The sequence below is a fragment of the Macaca mulatta genome, chromosome 13 (genome assembly GCF_049350105.2).
Source record: "Macaca mulatta isolate MMU2019108-1 chromosome 13, T2T-MMU8v2.0, whole genome shotgun sequence".
Classification (NCBI taxonomy): domain Eukaryota; kingdom Metazoa; phylum Chordata; class Mammalia; order Primates; family Cercopithecidae; genus Macaca; species Macaca mulatta.
Window position 1 is genome coordinate 16954997 of NC_133418.1, and position 23208 is coordinate 16978204.

The window sequence follows — 23208 nt, forward strand, 5'->3', positions numbered from 1 at the left end:
TGAAAGAAGGCTGCACCCTCAACAGAAGGGAGGCACACCCTCCGAATGGAATCGGCATAGGGAACAGATGCTGCTGCAGGTGGAACTGGCTGCACAGAGCACCCGCTCAAGTGTCTGAGAAACAAGGAGCCGTTGATGCCATCACCTTCCATACCTGAGCTGGGGTAGTGGGGAGCCTGTCATCACCACCACCACCACCCGGACAAAGAGCCCCAGAACCACACAACGAGCTTACAAACTCACCGAGGCGATGACCGAGCAATGTGCGTGGAGTGATGCGAACACGCAGACGTCAGGGCCACGCGCAGCGTTGGTTTTGTGCATCAACCTGAGCGAGCCCGGGGTGCCCAGATGGCTGGTTCTGCATTATTTCTGTGTGAGATGCATGTTTGCCTCTGGACTGAGTGGACACCCATCCTCGCCGGTGTGGGGGACACCACCCCATCCACCCAGGGCCCGAGTAAAACAGCAAGGCGGGGAAAACTGGGTTCACTCCACCTATCTGGCTGATGGGCCAGTGACATTTGTCTTCTGCAGCCCATGCTCCTGGGTCTCAGCTCCTCAGACCCGGGTGGGATCTGCACCCTCCGCTTCTCAAGTCTTCAAGCCACACCCTCCCAGGACTCTAGCTTGCAGGCTGTGGGTCCTGGGGCTTCTTGGACTCCGTACCCCTGCAGCAGCCCTCCCGCTGGAGACACACGCACACCCGGCTGGCTGGCTCTCTGGAGAGCCCTGACCAGAAGCCGCCCCTAAAAGTGGTCTTCAGAGTTTCTTTCTAGCCCTAAGATCCTAGCGCCCCTCCTACAATTCTAGGCGGAAAGGTGAACGGAGACCAATGGACAGAGTTGTGTGCGAGGACACGCCAGGCAGCAGCACTGGGCAGGAGGGCACTAACGCTCACTAAACAAAAAATCAATGTTGCTTGCCACAAAAATGAGAATCGTCAAGATTTCTTCAAACAGAAATGAGTTTGTTTCATGATTTGCTCTTAATACATAAGAAAGCATAAAAGTAGGCCTATTAACAATTACGTAAATCTTTAGAGGCCCTTGAACTACTTCTGTCCCTTTGTGTTTTTATACAAAATAAGCCTGAGGTTAAAGAGAATATCATCACTGGCCACAGCTGGGGCCACGCGAGGACACAGCTTATACCCCCTGAGGTCCCTGGGTGCCCCGAGTCCTTCCCTTGCTATTTATGGAAATATGGGAGAAACCAGCAGGTCTGAGCATGGACCTGGCTGTGCTCCCAGGGGCCGAGGAAAGCACCCATCTGTCCAGTCTTCCCTCCACCCCGCGGTTCCCTCCTACCCAGCCACTTGGGCTGACGTGGCTCATGCACTCAGCAGCGCCATCATTAAACGTTTAGCTTCGCATCACGAGGGCCTCCTCTGACCACTCCTGAACCTACAGTCAGCACTAGTCTACAGGACACGCGTGGACAAGGTTGATGGATCATGGCCTCCAACGAAGAAGATGCCAGGCAAGGAGTCAGAGAGCCGGGGATGGAGCAATACTCACCCACGGAGGCGAAGGCCAAAGCGGCCACCACCGAGGACCTCCCTTCCTACCCTGAGGGCAGCTCACCCAGGGAAACGAAGGCCGACACCGCCCACCACTGAGGGCCTCAAGGGCTCTCCCCACCCTGAAGGCGGCTGCGGTCACATTTCTCATCGCACCAAGAGACCCGTGTATTGAGCACAAACCTTTTCAACCTTCAAATCAATAAGGAATCACAACACGGACATTCCCTCAATCCAAATGGCCGGCCCACAAAACAGACATGCAATCATACACATTTCCTGTGGGAAAATCAGTCAGTCCCTGGGGCCTTGCGCCAGGGGTGGGGGAGCAACATGAGGAGATGCCGCAGCCCCAGCCTGGCTCTTCCCTCTACAGCTCCTTTTCCCTTCTCTTCCCACCGCCCCTTCCCACCCTCTCCTAGCCTCAGAGGCTCCTTCCTCAAATTCTTTCCCCTTGATGAAGTCATTCATGCCCAAAATACAAGGCAAAGTCATGGGGGCTCAAGAGAAAATCCATACCGTGGCTCGCGTTTTAGATTCTCATAAGTTTGAGAATAACCAAGCAAGAATCTTTGGCATCTGAATGTGGTCTGAATGCATCTGAGCTCAATGTCCGGCACTGGCCCGGAGTGGATCATGGGTGTCTCGGACATCTTCGTAACTCTACACCAATTATTTTGAAACACCCTAGCAGAATAGAACCATGTGAATAGCTACTTCTCAGTTAAAATTAGGAAAAGACTCCAAAAGTTGCCCTCAAGGAACATCCTTCCCACAAGGAGTTTCTGCATCGGGCCCTTCAGGTACAGACAAGGCCCCCGGGCCCAACTTCCTCATCCCTGCATTATAAAGCAACAAAGACGGTGGGGAATAAAGCAAGTGAAGGAGTCAGTCCCGCACAAAACGGGCTCCAGAAGCCACAGCCACTCTCCCAGTGTGGGAGCCAAGTTCAGAGACCTGGAAACACCAGCATTCCCAGGGAGGAGGGCAGAACAAGTCATTTCCCCCTAGTTTAGGGAGACACCACCCCACGTCCTCCGGCCTTAATAGAAGAGAGACTTCACATAAATGATTTCAATGACTCCACCACACACAGAAAGTGGGCTAAGGGCTAACACACCCATTCAAATGCCTGGCAAAAACACATTAAATGAACACACAGATAAACAAGGTTCTCCTGTTATCCACGAAATATTCAGAAACAAATCCAGTAAGCAATCTCTTTGCAATCAAAAGACCAATTCAGAGGTGCAGATTAAAAAGAAACATACAACTGAACCATTAATACACACCAAGAACCACGTTCCAAGGAAGTGTTATCACATCACCACCTCCAAGCTGCAGGAAGAAGCACTGGCCATGGACCAGCTGTTCACTCGTGGGTCAGTGAACGAATGGCAGTGCTGTCCAGGACAACGATGAGATATTAACCTGAAAAGGGCAAAATGGCAGAGGCTGGAGGGACCTTCCAGGTAACCCGGCCCCTCAGTGGACAGAGGACCCCCGTAGGGCCACAGAGCCCAGAGCCCCAGTGTGTTCGGGGCAAGCACTCAACTGCAACCCTGATGATGCCCGAACGCCTTCTGCCCTTCTGCATCTCTGCCCCACTAACAGGGAATCCATAAATGCTAAGGAAATGTAATGCATTTCACAATACCTGTAGATTTTTAGCAAATTAAAGATAAACAGTGACAAACTTTGAGAATTAACCAAAATATAGTTCCAGTGAATGCCCAAACTCAAAGCTAGTCTCCAAGAGGTGATAAGCTGTGTGTGGTGGTTAACGCCTGTAGATCCCAGCAGTTGGGGAGGCTGAGGCAGGAGAATCACTTGAGCCTAGAAGGTTGAGGGTGCAGTGAGCTGTCATTGTACTACTGCACCCAACCTGAGAAACAGAGTGAGACTGTCAAAAACAAACAAACAAAAACAAATTAAAGGAGTTCAGATGAATTCACCCATACCCTTTAAATTTTCATTTGGGTACATGGGGTGATCGAGTTCCTTTTTCCCTTGCAATAAATGAATAATCTAATAATTAAATATAATCTAACAATTACATGGGAAAATTTAATTATTTTCCCATTTCATTATTTCCTATCTCAGGGAAAAAGTTAAAATTATTCCCTGTTTCAGGGAAAAAGCTAAAAATCATTTTAAACCTTCCTTCCACAAAACAGTATACTCAGTCATCTCTATCTGCTTGATCATGTGGAATTCAGCTTCACATGTCTACAATACAGTTTTTGTTAAACAGCGTTTATGTAGACAGGCAAGAGAAAGAAACATTTTGTCTATGTAGAAGCAGCAGAAGACACGTTTTAACAGAAAAGGGAGAAGATACCACCGTGTGAATCTGGAACTTCTGTCATCTTGTCCTCACACACAGAAAACACCCAAGCACGTGCCTAATGTCCAACAGGAGCACAGAAAGGACAGGGGTCCCTCCAGTTGTTTAATGACCAGCCCCCACATGTCACCGCCACATAACAAAATCCACACGGCAACTTCAGCACGTTTCATTCACGATTCCATGGAAATCAGGCTGAAGAACATACAGATGTTTTGCCCACATTTAAAAATCCAAGTGTGGGACTCATAGAAATAAAACACATTATGGGTTCACTTAACTTTTCCAAATTTTTACATGGAGAAACCTATAAAGTACTTGTCAGTTACATCCTTAAGTTTTTCAATAATTTTTATATGCAAAGGTCAGGCAAGACTTGTAAAGAGGTACACACATACGGCCCGGTGCGGTGGCTCACAACTATAATCCCAGCACTTTGGGAGGCCGAGGTGGGCAGATCACGAGGTCAGGAAACCGAGACCATCCTGGCTTACACGGTGAAACCCCGTCTCTACTAAAAATACAATTAGCCAGGCGTGGTGGCGGGTGCCTGTAGTCCCAGCTACTCGGGAGGCTGAGGCTGGAGAATGGCATGAACCCGGGAGGCAGAGCTTGCAGTGAGCTGAGATCGTACCACCGCACTCCAGCCTGGGTGACAGAGGGAAACTGTCTCAAAAAAAAAAAAAAAAAGGAGGTACACACACACATCCACATTCTTCTCTCAGGGAGACGGGCCCTTTTTTAAGATTCCACATGTAAATGTGGTTGTCACCCTGCCTTTGAGAGGATGGGCTGTGTTTTAAGGGTGAACACACTTTCCTCCATGCACCAAGGATGCACCATGGGGGACATTGCTGCCACCGCCTGCCCAGTCTCTGCTCAGGGTGGGGCAAAGGGAGCTCATTTGTCTCCCGTGTACACCATCAAAAAAAAAAAAAATGATTTTGCTGCTTCATACTAGTAAAGTGGGCAGATTCTACATGCCAACTCTTATTCAAAGGTCGCCTAACACTGACTCAGGAACTCTGGCCCTGATGTGCTTGGAGTTTTAATGCTAACAGTGTTAAAGACCACTCCCCCAGGAGCTCTGAACAAGTACTCCAGGTATACACTGAACAAGACCACACACTCTCTGACCGAAATCTAACTTCACAGACCCAAACTACAGAACCACAGAAGACACTGCTTCTGTCCAACTTTGTGTTCTGCCGTCGTTTGTGTCCATTATTTCCTACAAACCATCTCATTAGAATTTAGGGCACACAAAAGGCCGATACAACAGGGTTACTTTTCAAAGGTTTGGAGGTGAAGAACAGATACAATGCATTAACTTCCTATTGCTGCTGCAACAAATTACCACAAATGCAAACCTCCTCTCAGCCCTGGAAGTCAGGAGTCCCAGGGCTGAAGTCAAGGGGTCAGTAGGTTGTGTTCCTGCCTGGAGTCTCCCAACTCATAGAGGCCACCATGCAGCTTGGCTCACAGCCCAACACCCCTTCTCCCACTGCCCCGGCCTCAGCCCTGCACCCCTCAGGCCCCTGTCCCACCCTTGGCCCCATGCCTCTCTGGCCCCCACCCCACACCCGCCCTCAGCCCCACAGCCCTCTGGCCTCTATCTCATCCTCAGGTCTCCTCCTCTGAGATGGACGACTGGACCCTAGACGGAGGGATGAACATTCTGAACAGAATCAACGTAACTCAACATTTGAGTCGGAGAGGCCAAGCAGTAAGACTTTCAAAAAAGCAACCACAAAGTATGTACCGTGCCTGTAGTTCACAGCTGAGCGTGGCGTCATGAGTACGAGCGTGCGGCCACACACACCAGGCCCAAGTTTAAGATCAAATATAAGGAGCTTTCCACTGTGGTATTTAACTAGATCATATTACAAAATAGCCTCCTGATTGCAGTTTTTATCCAAAAAGTTCTCTGTAATTAAAGAAATTAATTTTTCCCTAAAAGACATTTCTCTATCTATCGTCCCATAAAAACTAAATGGGCATATTAAAGAAAAAAGAGAAATGTTTGATTTAGGGGTTTGCCTATGACTTGGATAAGCATGATTTTCTTCTGGCCAAGCAGGGAGCAGCTGGACCAGACTGGAGGGAAGGAAAAAAGGAATTTCCACTCTGACCTCAGTTGGGCACCAGAGTCTTTCCTATCAGAATGTGGGTGTGGTGCTTCCCACACACCAGCCTCTGACAAAACTCAGCCCAAGGGTGTGGGAAAAGGCCGTCTACTTCTGAAAAATCTATAAAGTCCAGACACATCAAAAGCCTCCGAAGACTGTAAAGCACCAAGGAGACCACTACACCCTTGGAGTTTACAGAAAATGGTCAATATCACACGTGTCTGAGGTCCAGGGTCAGCTCCCAGCTGCCGCGACGCCATAAACGCAGCCCTGGCTTCCCCTCTGACGCAGAGAGCTGGCCACTCCGCCGGCAGCACTCAGAGCTTAGAACATTCTAGATGAAAGCAACGTGTTCCTTTTAAATTGGGGAAGTGGGGCAGCACAACTGAAGCTCTACGACTATGTCTACTACTGGGTTTCGGGGTAGCATTAGGAAATCGTGGGAATCCAAATCTCAATTTCATACAGATTCACTGCAGGTTCCAGAATTTCCTGAAACATTCTTCCAATTTATCACTCAGGATTCCCTTGCCAAAGCTAATAAAGTCTAAATTCCTTACGGAAAAGCCACCATAAGCACCACCACAAATAAGATCAACTGACGCCCGCCCTTTGCACCAAACATATAAACTGTTACTCACACAAGACTGTGCTGGAGGCAGCTCTCAGCTGAAGCCGAATCTGTGAGACTTCATTATCCCATTTTGGATCGAGTATGAAGACTGTCAGCAAACCAGGGCCCCAGTGTGTAGCAGAGAACAGATCCTCTGACGCCTGCCTGAACATTTCCTTCCCACCTGTCTTGGATACTGAACACCCTCAGAGCTATTGAGTCACCCACATTTGCAGGTCATTTATCCAGCTACCAGGATAACATAATTATGCAATAAAAATGCCTTCTCAGGGCTTTGTCATACTCAACAAGGCAGCTCAGAAGGCTAGGTAAGCCCAACAAAGGGGGAAGCGTCCCTCAAATAGACAAAGACCAAGGAAAAACGTGCAGAGACCCTTTCAAGAGAGAGCAGAAACATAGCCCGCTGTAGCCTTTCAGGCCCTGCTGGCCGCAGCCCTGCGTTAGGTGGCACCATTTCCACAGATGCATCCTGCTGGGCCCATTTGAAAAGTCCCGCTGGTGAGAAACTCACCCCCACTTCCAGCTCCTGCAAGACCTGCTACAGCCCCACTCCACCCTGGGGGCCGACTGTGCAAGTTTTCCTGGCGAGACCCCTCAGAGCCTGCACAGCGTCTGAGACTGGGAAGCGCCAAGGATCCAGAAACGCACAAACCCGTTCTCCTCGTGCTGCTTTCTGGGTTCCAAGTTGTCTTCAGAATGAGTCCTGCATAAACCCCAGGCTGGGGAGCCAGCCACGGCCCAGCAGCACCCAGTTCATGTGCTCCACCCACCCCACAGAGGACCACGGAGGCCCCAGCACGCTCTGTCCGGGGCAAGACACCAGATACAGCCACAGTTCAGGGTTCTGCCACCCGCCCGGTTGCCCTAATTACCTACTGGGATCTGAATTCTCATTGGTTGGAAAGGTGATCCCACAGATCCGCTGCTCTAATTACCTGCTGTAATCTAAAATTGCATTGGTTGGAAAGGGGATCTCACTGCTCAAGCGCTCCCTGCTGCCTCCTTGCAAACAACATAAAAAATCCAAAACCCCTCTTAAAGAACGTTTACTATAACCTCAAAACAAGACCAATCCTGAGACCAGGGAAGATACACACACACATCTGACAGCTGGTGGGCGTCAGTGACTGACGCCACGGTTTCCATGTGGCGTGTGAAGTGGGCGGCCTGTCAAGGTGACTCAGGCTGGGGTCTGAATAGTGGTCTTCCAAGCAACTAGGCAACCAGGACGCACACCCCAAAACCCAAGTCCCCGCAGTCATGTACCTGGAAGAAATGCTGCGTGGCCATCGACACCAGTTGTGAACCAAGACCGATCTGTGTCCTGTGGTTCTCACAATGTCCGTACACGTCTGGGCCCAGCACAGGCACGCACGGCACCCTGCTCGCCTCCAGTGGGGCTCTCTCCTGCCAAGGGGGATGGCCCTGAAGTCCGTTGAGATTTCCAAAGCTCTACAAAGTCACCCTTCCTCCTGCTTGTTCAGAAGGCCTAAAGCCCTGAAGACACCAATGAGCGCCCTAGCCTCTTAAGGCAGCTCAAACACCTAAACACAGGAACGCTGGACCTCTCTGCCCTCGGGAGCAGCCAATAACCCACTGGGCTAAGCAGAAGACACAGATGTTACATCCAGAAGGCAGTGGCACTCACGTTTGCATTCCAGGAGCCACCCTTTTGAGTCCCTTCAAGGCTTCCAAGTCCCACTTGATTGTTTTCATCATATCTCTATAACATCAGAGACATTATATCTCATGGTATCTATGAGATCCTCTCTACTTTTATGAGCATATATGCTCCCTGACTTACCATGGGATGAAACTGTTCCAATAAACCCAGTGTAAGCTGAAAATATCCTAAATAGAAAGTGCATTTGACATAATACTTTCAACTTACAATGGGTTCATCCAGAGGCAGCCCATCTCGGGCCGAACAATGCACTGAGTGTGACTAGTTCAAGCAATACTGGAGCAAGCTTTAAATATTAGCCACATTCTGTCAGGGCTGACTAATATGAAATCAGCATCAGTCTCATGTCTTGCAGCATCCACAGCTCATCTTCTTAAAACCACTTAAGATTTCATAATTAACTCAATTAAACAATGTAAGTCATCTCCTTGATCTTTGACATGAAGGGGTCATTTTCCCCCAAAATAGTACCTCTTTCCTTGACATGATTTAATCTGTGGTTAGAGTATTTAACAGGATTTCTTTCCTTCTTAGAAAATAAAATATACACCTTTCCAATATGAAAAACACTAACCGATAATGCTATAGCTTAACCAGGTCAAAAGCGTTTTTTTGTTTTTTCTTTTAAAGTTAAAAAAAGAACCTAACTGCATCTTTGGACCTTATATGAAGTAGTGTCCAGGGTCACTGGGACCCCCACTTGGCCAGTGCAGCTGGGTACCAATTAAACCCAGAAACCCAAGTGTTCACTCAAAGCCCTTTCCCAGCTGTTCATCCTAGTGGAAGCCATGGGCACAAAGGAATGCGGCATTCTACGGAGGGCTTTGGGGAATGGCTGCTTGAGAACATCAAAGTGGCTCACGTCCCCCGAGTATAAAGCCAGTGACTGCTCTCAGCTTCAATGCAGCGCCATCCACAGCAGACAACGTCCGGAATCACCTGAGTGCCCGTCAACAGGGGATGAAGGGAACGTGGCCTGAACATACAAAGGAGCAATACTCCACCACACAGCTGAGATCCTTGTCATCCAAGACAGGATGGATGGAGCTGGAGGACATTACGTTAAGCAAACGAGCCAAGCAAAGAAACGGAGTATGTTCTCACTCATAAGCAGGAGCTGAGAGCAAATCTCATGGAGGCCAAGAGTACATGGTCAACAGGGCCCAGCAGAGCCCACTCATAAGCAGGATGGGCAGAGGCTAGTAACGGACACAAACACACAGCCTAATGGGAGCACAAGTCCTACTATTGATAAATCAGCAGGGGGATGGCAGTGGGTCATCTACTGTGGATTTCAAAGCAGCTAGGAGAGAATAACTTGAACATTACCAGCATAAGGAAAAGAAAATACTTAAAGTGAAAGACATCCCAAGTACCCAGATTTCATCAATATAGGGATGAATCAAGATATCACATGCACTCTGAAAATATGTACATATATTATATATCAACAAAAACAAAAACCAATGACAGAACCATTTGCAAAGCACGTGCAGGAGAAGAATGGGAAGCCTGACATGGTGTGACTGTGTCCCCCCCACCCAAATCTCATGCTGAACTCTAACCCTTTGTTGGAAGTGAGTCCTGGTGGGAGGTGACTGACTCATGGGGGTGGTTTCTAACGGTTTAGCACAATCCCCGAAGTGCTGTCCTCATGATAGTTCTGAGATCTGGTTGTTTGGAGGTGCATGGCACCTTCCCCTTCACTCTCTCCCCTTTCAGCCATGTGAAGACATGCCTGCCTCCCCTTCACCTTCCACTCTAAGTTTCCCCAGATGTAGAAGCCTGTACAGCCCACAGAACTGTATGCTGATTAAACCTTTTTTTCCTTATGACCCAGCCTCAGGTAGTTCTTTATAGCAGTGGAAGAATAGTACAGTCCTCAGGACCAGCAATGTTTTCCTTCCACCCAGTGGCCAACAAGGTCCCACACCCTAGCTGGTTTTCCAAAGTCTTTGCCAGAATGCTGAGGCTGTTTTGGGGATACTAACTTTCCCCATCTCTGGCAAACCAGATGGGGAATCCTATTTGCCTCTTACCACTTTTCTCAGAGAAACCCCACCTCTGAAACGGCCTCCTTCAGCAGCAGCAAAGCTGAGTATTCCTTGCAATTCCCTTCTTCTGAACAAGTAAACATCTTAGGCTTGTCTTTCCATCTTCCCAGCTCATTGAAAAAAATATCTTATGCTTTCTATTTTCCTAACACACACATGGAAGAGAAGTGCCGTGAGGGCAGGGGATCTTGCTTTCCCGGATCTGAGCCTGGCCCTCAAACACTAGCCGAATTCATACTGACACGATATCCAGAAGCAGAAATGCAAATATCCACATGACTTCGAATACCCTAAGGATCTAACAGGCCGAGTGGCCCACGTAACTATGGTTTGTGCTGGGCCATTCAACTGGTGTCCAAATCCCTGTCCAAGTGAGCTCTTTAATTTCGGGACTTTTCAGAGAGTTGTTTATGTTGTTGTTGTTATTCTATTTTGTTTTTATTAAAGGGATCTATTACAGTTACAATCAAGAATATCACAGGCCGAGGGTGGTGGCTCATGCCTGTAATCCCAGCACTTTGGGAGGGCAAGGTGAGCGAATCACCTGAGGTCAGGAGTTCAAGACCAGCCTGGCCAACATGTTGAAACCCCATCTCTACTAATACAAAAATGAACCAGCCATGGTGGCAGGCACTTATAATCCCAGCTACTCAGGAGGCTGACAGGAGAATGGCGTGAACCAGGAGGTGAGGCTGCAGTGAGCCAAGATCGTGCCACTGCATTCCAGCCTGGGCAACACAAGACTGTCTCCAAAAAATAAAAATACACCAATACGCCCAGATAGTTTTTCACCAATGTCAGATACATCAGTTTAAAGAAAAATAATATGAAAGCATGTTTTTAAATTTCAGTGTTGAATTTAACCATATCTTTTAAGAAGATACGAAGATAGAAGTTCCCCAAGGATCGGGGGAGAAAAAAGCAGTTAAGAAAATGTTAAAACTTCAGGAGAAAAACAAGGATGGGGTAAGACCTCAAGGCAAAACTTTTTCTTTGCACTTTGATTTCAAAAGAACAGAGATGCCCAAAATATGAACTCTCCCATCTGCATTTTATATTCCTCTATGTCCTTTGAAAGGCTGGAGATGGGATCCCAGGTTCCAAAGTGCCTGGTCACGGCTCACATCAGGCGGCATCTTTCACAGCCGTTTACTCCCCTGACTGTGCCCAGAGAGCTCTGTGGCCCAATTTACACAAAAAGGTCCTAATTTACACACGTTCATCACTTTGAGCAGAGTCTCAACGAATGAGACAAATATTGACACTCCACAGAAGCAAGTATTCTCTTCCGAAAAGTTAAGTGTGAGGTTCCCATGAGCCAGGCAGCTTGGTTACAGAAAGCACTGGCTGACTTGCTGGTTTAATGTTAAATGCATTTAAAATGTTAAGTGATCTGGCCCCCCTCCCAGTGGGTGTGTACGTTGAATTGGCTGCAGTACTGATGCACAGACCACGTGGTTTTACTTCAAGCAGAGCACCCCACACCCAGGAAGAGGCCAAAGGACGGCATCGAGGTCTAGGACAGTTCTAAGGAGAGCTGCAGCCTGAATGCCTCGTCTGCAAATAGTCTCTCATTTCAGAGGAAATCACTGAACAGAGTTCGTAACACGTGAAATTTAAAAATTCATATTTCTAATTTCATCCCATTAGAACTCTTGAAGAACCGATGTACACCTGCTCCAAGTCAATGAGAGGACACTCGGATAGTCCCTCACAGGTCCTCGGCCTCCGCCTCCCACCTAGAGAACGTCAGCTCAAGCTGATCACAGCGCAGTGCAATTTTCTATAATATACAGGCCTGCATCTGAGCTGAGATGTGAATGTCTGGAATGTGCCTGCCAGGCCCAGGAGGAACTGCAGCAGCTGTAGGGACAGAAGCTGCTAAGGAATCCGACTTGGAGGGAACTTGAGGCAACTAAAACTAGTTCCACTGGTTTTTCTTGGCAAGGCTTGACCAGGCAAACTGTTATCACTGTTGCTAATTCATGGTAATTGGGATGGGGACTTAACAGTAAGTAATTAGAGCAATTACAGAATTTGATACTCAATTACAATGGCACAGATTCCTGAGAATGGAAGAACTGTTGCCCAGGAATAGAGTTCAACAGGTCCTCCACATGCCCCAGGAAACATGGCATTTCCATGCACCCCTGCTTTGGTCCCTGGTCACCTGATCTCGGCCATCTGATGGCATCACTCCCCACAGCTGGAAACACCTGACCTCTTGTCACCCTCCCATCTGCCCTGCCTTCCTCCAGCCCGGGATATTCAGGGATGCCCACATACAGGACCAGGAAACCAGGGTTATCCTAAACCAGTGCCTGCATTCAAAGTCCTCCATGGCAGGACAATCACCAACGGCCAATACTCCCAGAACCTTCCACTTCAAAATGGGAGCACATCTGGATTCAAGCTGACAACGCTGCATTCTCTTTGCCATGTACACATGGAGGCATGTCAGGTTCCACCTAAAGGTATCAGGTTTCACACTGGTCAGGAGCCCAAGCCTAGTCACTCTGCATGATCTCAATTCACCATCCACAGAGAAGCCGGCAGTTTTTCTCTGGTGCACGGTGTGGATGGTGGATGCATTTCCTCTGAAAACTTGGAGAGGGGATCCTGGCCAAGGAGGCCAGTCACCCCAGCCCCTGCAAGACCCAGACGTGCCCCTCTGCTGTCTGCACACAGTATCCAAGTCTAGCAGTGTTGACTCTGTGGTGGGATAGTTCTGGGTCTGCAGGGGACGTGGGGCACAGGAACCGTGCAGCCTGGCTGTAGCCAGAGGCCTAAAGGATCCCCACGAGGCTCTCCAGCCAAGGTGTCATCACCACAGGCAGAGCCATTCAAGAGAACTGCCAGCCGAACTGGAAACATCCCAATCTGCTGAGCCAACACAGGAAGACAACAGCCACCTACAGCTGCTGAGCCCCGAAACGTGACCACTGGGCCTGAAGGGCTGAATCTGGGATTTAATCTGTGAAGTTCTTTTCAAATGTGTTTGGCTATGTAATCAAATCTTTATTCTAATTAAATTTAAAGGAGCCTCTGGCTATGGGCTACCTTGTCCGGCATCACAGCTCCAGGGAGTAAGAATGGGAAGGAGAGGCCCAGAGCCTCTCTGCATTGTCCACGCTAATTTAACACGTCATCATAAGGAAAGGCACTCCAGGAGAGGTGTGCATGGGAAGAACTGGGTTGGCCCTGACACAAACATGACCCCCATGACATCACAGCTGCCTCAGCCAACAGGCAAAAGACAATGATGCCCACCTGGACAGGTCACCGGATGTGATGATGCACCCCAAGTCCTAGTCCCACAGCAGCCAGAGACCACCCGCTGCTCGTCCCAGGTGAAACAGGCAGAGCTGTCCGAGCCCTCAAAAGCAGGAAGAATTAAAGAGGCAATTCTTGCTATTCCCACAACACGCGACACTCCTCGGAGACAGATACAGGCTTCGCTGTGAAAGTGCAGAGGACGGTGCAGTCCCTAGGCGGGCTGCTTCTTCCAACGATCAGGGAAGAAACCAGATCCATTTCCTTGTAGGAGAAACATTTGTACCGTCATTAGACAGAAGGTGGCTGATGTTATCAAATCATCAAGTACCGCACGGCTGTGTCTCCAAGGAGGGCCTGGAAACTTGCAGCCACCTGCATAGAGGTCACAGTGCTTACAATGGAGATACGTGTGACTGAGGTCTGGCTTCCTCAGGCAAGCTAAATTTGAACTTTCATCACTGAGGAATTGGTCATTTACAGTCACTCACCCTCAATGCAGAAGAGGGCTCAAAACACTGCACCAGACTTCAACACTCAGGGTTAGGGTCAGGGTCAAATTCACAAGTTTTACAAAATGTATTTACTTGGGATGCCAGAAAAGATGTAACTTCACACCGCCCAAGCTCCAGGGTTTGCTTAGCCCCTTCACCACTGGATCTCACCAACAGATGACCCATCCACGCCTCATCCATGGCAGCACAGAAAACCACTCGGAAGACAGCCACTCCCACCAAGCTTCCTGACTTTGGTATTTAAAATATGCATCATTTAAAATCTGCATCTCATACGTGAGATTACACTTCTCCGAACAGACATTGTGATTGTCATTTCACCCAAAAGGGCTTTAGGAAATGACACGCGGCCCAGACGCCAGAGGTCGCCGGCCGCCTTACTCTAGCCTAATTCCTTTGTGCCTGTATGGAGCCTTCACAGATACAGCCCGGTCACATTAATGACCATAAGAGAAGCTCAGGGCATAGATGAACTCAGTGCTGAATTTTTCCATTTATCATCCTTTTGTTTTATCCAGAAGACAGCTGAGAAAGGCTGGGGCAGATCATCTCGAGTGTAATGACTCCAGCCACTTCTCTTCACCCCAGGTCACCCCTCAGTCACACGCTTTTGAGAAACCAAAGTAATTCTGTTCTCTTCACTCTGGGTTCCAAGTACTAAATTCCTCCGTTTTATCAATTAGATTATCAAGCAGCCGTTTGTAATCTGGACTGCAATCTGATACAAAATTTAAAGCTAATTTAGGTTGCGGTAATAGCTCCTATTTACGTTATAGACAAGGCATGAATGAAAACTTTAATCTGTTCATAGGACCAATTTGGTAAACAAACCAATTATTCAAGCAATGATTGTTTTCAGTTAGATGCAAATTTCTTTGCTCATAAAAGATTTTCCAGTAGGAATTTTTAAATCCATGGTCTGTATTTCCTGAGCCTGTCTCTGCACCTTCCCCGAGTGCACAGCAGAACTTCTCAGGGCATCCCATCAGCAGGCCCACGGAAGAGAATAAGCCCACAGCCCTCAGCCCTCAGCCCAGGAATCAAGTCTGAGCCCCAGCAGCCCCTCGTCCAGCCGGGGCTTCCTCACCAGCACAGCACCCAGAGGTTTTCCAGGTTTAATGCCATGTGTGCATGTGTGCGTGGAAAGTAGAGTGCTGGAAAGACCACAGTGGACATTCTACAAATGCAACTTTCCTCCTGGAACAGCCCAGCAACCCTCTGTACCTTCCCCAAAGTACCCATGCCAGGTAGGCATAGAGAGTCTAATGGGGTGCCTAGGAATCAGCATTTAACACGATTCTGATGAATAAAAAAGTTTGAGAGGCCGGTCAGCGAGAGGCTGCCGTGGCCTCCACTCATTTGCAGGCTCTGAAGAGACACAGATTCAGGTAACAGGCCAGACAGGACGGGACAAGGATGGGGAAGTGGAGGGCAAATTCCATGGACCACCAACCACCCCTCCATCCCCACTGAGACTCCGTGATTTAAGGAGAGGCAAAGCCAGGGAGAAAAGATGCCCGCACCACACAAGGGACTGAGATTTCACCTGAAGTGCACAGCATATGGCTGAGGGCCAAGGTTGGGCAAGCCGAGAGCACAAGCCCAGAGGTGCCACCCACACCCCACACAGACCTCCCAAGCACTGCCTGTGTCTCCTGCCTGGTTTATTTCTTTCCCCCATTCTACTGTGTTGGTTTCTTAACCGCCCCCCACCACCACACACCCCTCTCTACAAGCTAGGTGAACTGAAAAGAGCAGGGGGGGGTTAAGATCTGGGCTCTCGGGCCAACGTCCTGCCTGAGACATTAGTTCCAACCCACCCAGCTGTGATGTAAGCCCCTGAGATTTCTCAAATGTGAGAAAGGAAGGTGACTGAACCCACTTCCCAGGACGGCTGTGGAGACTGAGAGCACATATAGCCACACCTCGGCATCCAGCACACGTGGGACCCCAGCCGTGTTGCCCCTGACGGGAATCCCTCTATGCCCCCTCTGCTACCAGAGCCAACTCCCAGCAGTAGCTGTGGAGGGTGCATCCTCTATTCCCACTCCACTCACCTCCCATCGCTCCCCGGAGTGACCTGCCACTCAGCGGCCAACAGCAAATCTGGCCCCATTGGATAACTGACCACACCCCCCAGCCCCACTCTGGGGCGTCTTCCACTTGCAGTTCCGAAGCAGAGCGAGAAACCGCCCTCAAGGGCGCTCACCTGTTCCTTATTGCACGTAATTACCTGCCACGCAGGGCCACCAGCAAACCCAGCTCCACCATCCAGCTTCTGGTGGGTAACTGTCTCCCTCTCCCGCTTCCTCCTGGGGTGTCTGGGAGGCTCAGAAACTGCCCTCCAAGGGCACTCATCTGTTCCTTATTGCACTAATACCTCCTTTACAGAAATCCACTTTGACTTCCAGCACTGCAGGTGTGACAGTTTAGGAATCTTATTTGTAAGCTCCAAGAGCTTGAGGTCACGTACACCTCACCAGCATCCCAGAGACCCAGCACTGTCCCACTGTATTTACGATTCCAAAATACTCCTTCAAAATGCTACTGGCATTTGATTTGCGCATAAAATGCTAAAAATCTTCAAGTGAAACCAATATCTTCAACAGTTGGATTCAATCATAACATGCGAGTTATACATCTGCCAAGTTGTAAAGCCTCATGCATTTATAACATCTTATGTATGGTCAAATGGTTCATTAACAAAAATTACGAGAATCTCTAAGAAACGGGTTTTCTGGCATTAGATGACCAAAGGAAAACTGGGTTCTGGCGGGCTTGCGGGCCTGTAGAGGCAGACATATCTGCTGACACAACCAAGCTCCTTCCCACTGACGTGGCCTCATCCCAGGCCCCTCTCCCGGACGCCTGCAGGCCCCTGGAGGAGCAAGCTGACCTGCCCACATTTCTCAAATGCACAGCTGTTGTTCACACTGCAGATGGAGCTCAAGGCACGAGCAGGCCACCACACAAAATACCACACAGCGTCCACGCCAGGGGATGGTTTTCACTCCATCCCAATGCCCCATGTATGAGTTAACAGCCATGCTACTAAACGGATTTTTAGACTCTCAAGACATACTTTGTTTGCTTTTATGCAACAAAGTTAAAAGACTCACTCAGATATAGGCTCTGAAACTGGCATAATCATTTGGGAACAGAGCCTCTGCTAGATCAGGATAAGCACTTGGGACAACACCCCGTGACCTCAGTCCACACAAACCCATCCAGACCAGAGGCCTCCTGCACAGCTCTAATTTCTGTGGATTTCTGTAAATGAGGTATTAGTGCAATAAGGAACAGATGAGTGCTCTTGGAGGGCAGTTTCTGAGCCTCCTAGCCACATGGCCACATTCAGGCTGAAGCCGCGCCACCTCCAGAAACACTGTCCGTCACCGAGGTGTGCCTGGCTTCTCCCTTTTTCCAGAACTTAACAAAACCTGAAAGGACAGATCTGTGTAGAAAAACACAAACTACTTGCGATTCCTCTGCCCAGTTCAGGCTGTAGGAAGCTCGTTTCAGCCCTCACCGTGTTCTGACCTTGGTTCCCATAAGAAATAAAGTCAGAATTCTAGTCCCTGTCTCCTGGGCAGTGTGGCAGGCATACATACCTTCAGTTACATGAGGAAAGGCGTGGTGAGCCCCCTTCCTTCAGTAAAACTGCACAGTTCCCAGAACCCTGATGCCATCCCCCTCACGCCACTGTGAACACCTGGACAGAGCACATTTCAATGCGTGCACCTTCGTGGGCTGGTTTTCTATTTCTCCACTAAATCACCCCAAATTTAGCGCCCTAAACACTGACTTATTTTCTCCCACTTCTGAAAGCTGGAGTCCAAAACAGGTCCCACCAGCTAACGTCGAGGTGTCGGCAGGGCTGGCTCTGGGGAAGCGACTGTCTCCTTGCCTCCCGCAGCCTCTAGAGGCTTCCGCATCCCCTGGTCCATATGGCACCTACTGTCTTCAGGACCCACAGCGGCCCTGATGGCCCCTCAACAGGGAGACGCAGAACATCAGGAGCCCGGGCTCCAGTGCTAAGGCCAAACCTCACCACCCTCCCAGCTCCTCACACACTCCCATGCGAGCTAATATAGATTCCACCTTAACTAGTATCACCTGTGTAAGGGGTAAGTGCCCAGCTGTGAACTGGTTAACCTCGCTCACACAGACCCCGGGAATAAACTCACAGGCCATGGACCACTCCACAAGTAATGAGTGACCACCTGCTCGGGGACTTCCATGGCCCAGCAGAGCCCTCCTTTGCCTCCCCGTGGACTCAGGGTCTGCAGCGCCAGAGGGCCCTGGATAAAAAAAACAGCTCCCATGTCGGGAGGCACCCAACAGTGGTTGGGTTCCCGGTACTTTAAGTAGCCCAGGTGGACAGGCCGCGCCCCGTGCAACTCCATCACAAGAATAACAGCTGCACGTGGCTAGTGCACGGGTGGCCACCCCTCGGCCCAGCTGGCCACGCTAAGCACATCACCGCCGTGACGTCCAATCAGACTCAGCTGCTGGCACAGTCCAGGTATCGGCCCCCAAGAACATTCTGGATCACAATTCACAGTACTGATTGCGATCTGGGCCACACGTGGCTGCATGTATTTACAGGAGGACGCCACAGCCGATCTGGCTGGACTGAGAACATTTCCCACTGTACATTCTTACAACACCATTTTATTTGCACTTTATTAAACTTTTATGGCTTTTTTCTGCCTATCTACTTTATGGGAGTGTTTCTTGTTCTTATGACTGCAGTGATACTTTAAGCTACAACTATTAATGTGTAAAATTACTTTGGAAGTCGCCTTATCATTAAACATTTCACAAGCAAGCAGTCAAAGACACCTAACCCGGAGGCCTCTTTTCTTCTCTGAGCCAAACCTACATTGGACTCAAAGAAAATGGCACACGGAGAGGGGCTGGATCTCTAGCGCCCATCCCTAGGGGGCCTCCTGGGGAGCAGATATGGAGGGAGAAGCCCTGGGCTACGGCACCGTCTTACTAAAGAAAAGTCCATTTGGGTAAATGTAAGTGCCAGACTTAAGAGATTAAGCAAACCATGAAAAGAAACCACTAACCACAGCTTCTCCAAAACAGAACTAAACTCCCTTTAGTTTGAATTGGAAAAGCAGAAGTGATGATCAGGATACAAAAAAAATGACAAAGCATCTGAAACAGGAGAATAATCAAGGGCCACTGTCTCTTCCTGTGTGAGTGGGAGCCTCGCATCTAAGCTGGATTTAGAAGGTTGCTACTTTGGACTGAAAGTTATCCCCAACCCCAGTTTGTAAGCAAGTGGAGCAGAACTCTTCAATTATTTCAAGGTTTAGCGGTAAAGCTCTGCAACTGTCACAACCATTTTAATTGGTGTGAATTTTAAAGTGACTCAATCTGTTAGCTGGAGTATCTACCGGCTTAACCACGGGGTCATGTTGGAAAATTATTCCAATTGCTTTTGTTTTCTCTACTGAAGATGCATTTGAATGTTCTTGTAGTTTGCAGTTGGCTGGTTCTGATGTTTGGTCTGAGGAGGCCCAAGTAACCGGAGAGGAAGAATCTGAAACCTCAAGCCACTCGAGTGCTGTCTGGGGAGATGAAGACCCCAACCCGAGAGCCACTGACGGAGTCAGCACGGGCGCAGGGCCGCCAGAAGCATCGGGCCACGTATTTGTTGCTTACAAAACAACATAAGCACACACCCCCAGGTGTGTACACATGCCCTGTACACGCTAATGTCTGTCTATGCTAACACCAGCACACACCCCCAGGTGTGTACACTTCCTCTGTACACGCTCACGTCTGTCCATGCCAACAGCACACACCCCCGAGGTGTGCACACACACTCTGTACACATCTGTCCCTGCCAATGCCAGCACACATGCCCAGGTGTGCACACACGCTCTGTACACACTCACATCCCTCCCTGCCAATATGAGCACACACCCCCAGGGGTGCACACACACTCTGCACATACTCACGTCTGTCCCTGCAGCCTGAGTCAGTCACAGAGAGGCAGAGGAGGAGTAGGAAGGACGTAATGGGCACTGAGGTTCTGGGCCGGTTCCCCTCTCTACCTCGGGAGAGACCCCTCATGTGATCCTGCTGTCACTCACCGTTCCGCCTCCATCCTCCATCCTCCCACCGGGATCAGGAGGACGCCCACTGCACAGAGCTGTGATGAGCATGAACAGAAGATTGCAAGAGCTCACGCCAAGGTGCTGAGCACGGGGCCTACGGAGTGCTTCTTTCTGCTGTGGCTGACATCAACAAACAAGAGGCTGACACGGCTTCCGCAGAGAATGTCACTCGCTGAGAAACTGAAACGTGTGACCTAGGATCCTGTGAAGGTCTAAGAACAAACCAACAAACCAAACGGTTTTGTTTGTTTTTCGAACACCATAGCCTGTTTTTTCTTTTTTCTCATGCTGTACCTTGGGTATCATTTAGTTTAATTCCAAAGTAAGTCCAATAAATACAGAAAATCACAGGACTGAGCATGGAGCATTGTTTCACTTCATGTCCTCCAGCCTTTAGGACACATTAAGGAAAGACATGATTCCAGGTCTCCCATTAGAAAGGCTGCCCTGAGGCACCTGCTGGGGCAGCCAAATTGCAGCTGTTGATGCTGCCCCCAAGCTGTTTGGATGAAGCACAAGATTCCGGAGGTCTCTTCTCTCCTGCCCTTCACCCCAGGAGAGAAGGTGGGGGGAGAAAGGTGAGAGAAAACAGGAAGAAGGAGGAGGGAACGAGGGAGAGAGGAGGGGGGAGAGAGGGAGAGAGGAGGGCGAGGGAGGGAGAGAGGAGGCAGGAGGGAGGGAGAGGAGAGGACAGAGGGCGAGGAGAGGGGGGAAGGAGGCAGAGGAGAGGGGGAGGGAGGGAGAGAGGAGGAGGGAGGGAAGAAGCGAGGAGGGGGGAGGAAGGGAGAGAGGATGAGGGAGGGAAGGAGAGAGGAGGGTGGAGGGAGGGAGGAGGGGCATGTTCCATCCACCAAGGCAGCTGCACTGCAGAGAGAATGGAGGGTGTGTTGCCTCTCAGGACAGCAAGTTCATGCTGTTTATAATTGTTAGCATAAACAATGACCCGCTGAGGACAGGGCTGCAATTGTAGTTGACAACGTTTTATTTCCATAGTTGATATTGGGGACCTGGACCTAAAGCACCGTGCCTTGCCCTTTCGCCAGATGGGCCAATGCCTCTCCATACTTGCCTCTATTTTAACTAAATACCTGATATTGACTAGGAATTATGACGTGTAGGATACCCCTTATCACAGTAACGTCAAACTCATGTTCTAAATGCAATTTGCTCAGGGACTGGCTTCTAAGTCTGGGTAGGAATGTTAAGCTCAGGCCAGTTCAATTCAATGAGCATTTATCAAGAAACTCCTAGACCAAGAGCTGTGTTAGACACTGGGTATGGGGTGATGGGGATACGAAGATGTGGAAATAGAACTCGAGAAGCTCAAATGTTCTCATTTCATTCCCTAATGCAATTACCTAGCTTCAACCTGAAGGCTGTAATGTCTAAATTCACTTTTTCTTTATTCCAGTTCTACATAACAAAGCATAAATAATCACAGAGGAATGATTCTGTGTTGGACTATTCAGTGGACAGAGAAGAGCATTCTGACCGGTGTGAGACACTGTCTCCGTTCCCAGGGAGCCCGTGAGGTGGCTGCACGGAGCACACGCGTGAAGATTCAGGAGCACGAGTGTCAGGTGATGGGAGGGGCATGGAGGCAGCACCAGACAGATGTCTGCCGAGGGGCCACTGCAGCCGGGCTGGCAGGGAAGGTCACGGGAGTGGGTGCAGGCATCTACCTCCAGCCGCACTTCGTTTTCATGAGGACACGTGCAGGGAAGGGGATGACACCGAAATGCTGTGGCGCTGAGGGGAGGAGGGAAGGGATGCAGGGCTGAGGGCTGGCCACCACCCCTTGCGTCCCTGCCCCTATGAACGCTGCCAAAATCAGCCCTAACGGGGAGAAGTGAGGGGGGTGAAAGAGGTGGACAGACTTGGCTTCCATGGAATTCACAGATTCCAGTCATTAAAAATCCCTTCTGAGTTTTCATCTGGAAAACTTTGCAAATGTATTTAGGGACAAGAGGCAGAAGATGAAGCCAACACAGTTGGGCTCAAACCACCGCCCTTCTCCTTGTCTCTGCATCCAGGACCCGCCCTGAGCCCCTGAGTGCGAGGACCCTGAGCTGCCCAGCCCAAGGGCACGGCCCCTGCCCAGAGAAGGGAGCCGCACAGCGGGGCCCCCAGCACGTGGATGGCAGAATCTGTGCTATCTCAGCCCCAGGACCCCAAGCAGAGAAGGCCTGGGACTCCCAGCTGAAGCTTTGCTGTCTCCTCTGTCACCAAAGTCGAGAAGGACTGAGTGGGACCAAGGCCGGACCTGCCGGCTCCTCAGTGGCTGCCGATGTGTCCCTCAGGCTGCAGGTGAGACCGTCTTGTGATTCTCCAGACAGTGGCGAAAATCACAGCCAGGAGTGCTCCACTTGCCCCAAAACTCAAGCATAGACTGAGGAAGGCACCGCCCGTTCAGATCCCCGTCCAGGCTTGTGTGCCACACTCGAGAGGCACACGGCACCAGAACATGGCACTTTAAGTGGCTTTGTGGGGTGTAGAAACACAAAGTGTGGTCTCGAGTCTCTCAGAAGTCACTCCCACCAGCCTGCGGGACCCGGATGGCCCCTTTGGAGGTGGCTGGAGTCTCTCCAGGGCGGGCTCCAAACTCCCAAGGATGAGGTGAGCATTGGTCTTGCTCTGACCTGAGGAAGGCCCCTGACAAGTATCCTGAACATGCAGGCACACAGCTGGCTGACTCATGAAGGGACCTGCTGAGCCACGAGCCAGGGACTCGACTGACACACGAACCCTGCCCAGGCGCCCACCTGGGGCGCCCACGAGAAAACTACGGAAGCTGTGAAGACGGAGGTGTGCACGGGTCTGGGAGAATCCTGGGAGAAGCCGCACTGGGGACCGGGAGGGACGGAAGGCTGGGCCCCACAAGCAAACGGCGGAGGCACTCGGTGCCCTGTAGAC

The 23208-nt window shown here is 49.9% G+C and overlaps 1 long non-coding RNA gene across 1 annotated transcript in view; it reads right to left on the reverse strand.

Moving 5' to 3' along the window:
• Positions 1–23208, reverse strand: part of LOC114676025 (uncharacterized) — a 35891-nt gene that overhangs the window by 9886 nt on the left and 2797 nt on the right. The window contains exon 2 of the long non-coding RNA XR_013402619.1: positions 20272–20507. This is a non-coding gene — a long non-coding RNA (uncharacterized LOC114676025). The remainder of the gene's footprint in view (positions 1–20271; positions 20508–23208) is intronic.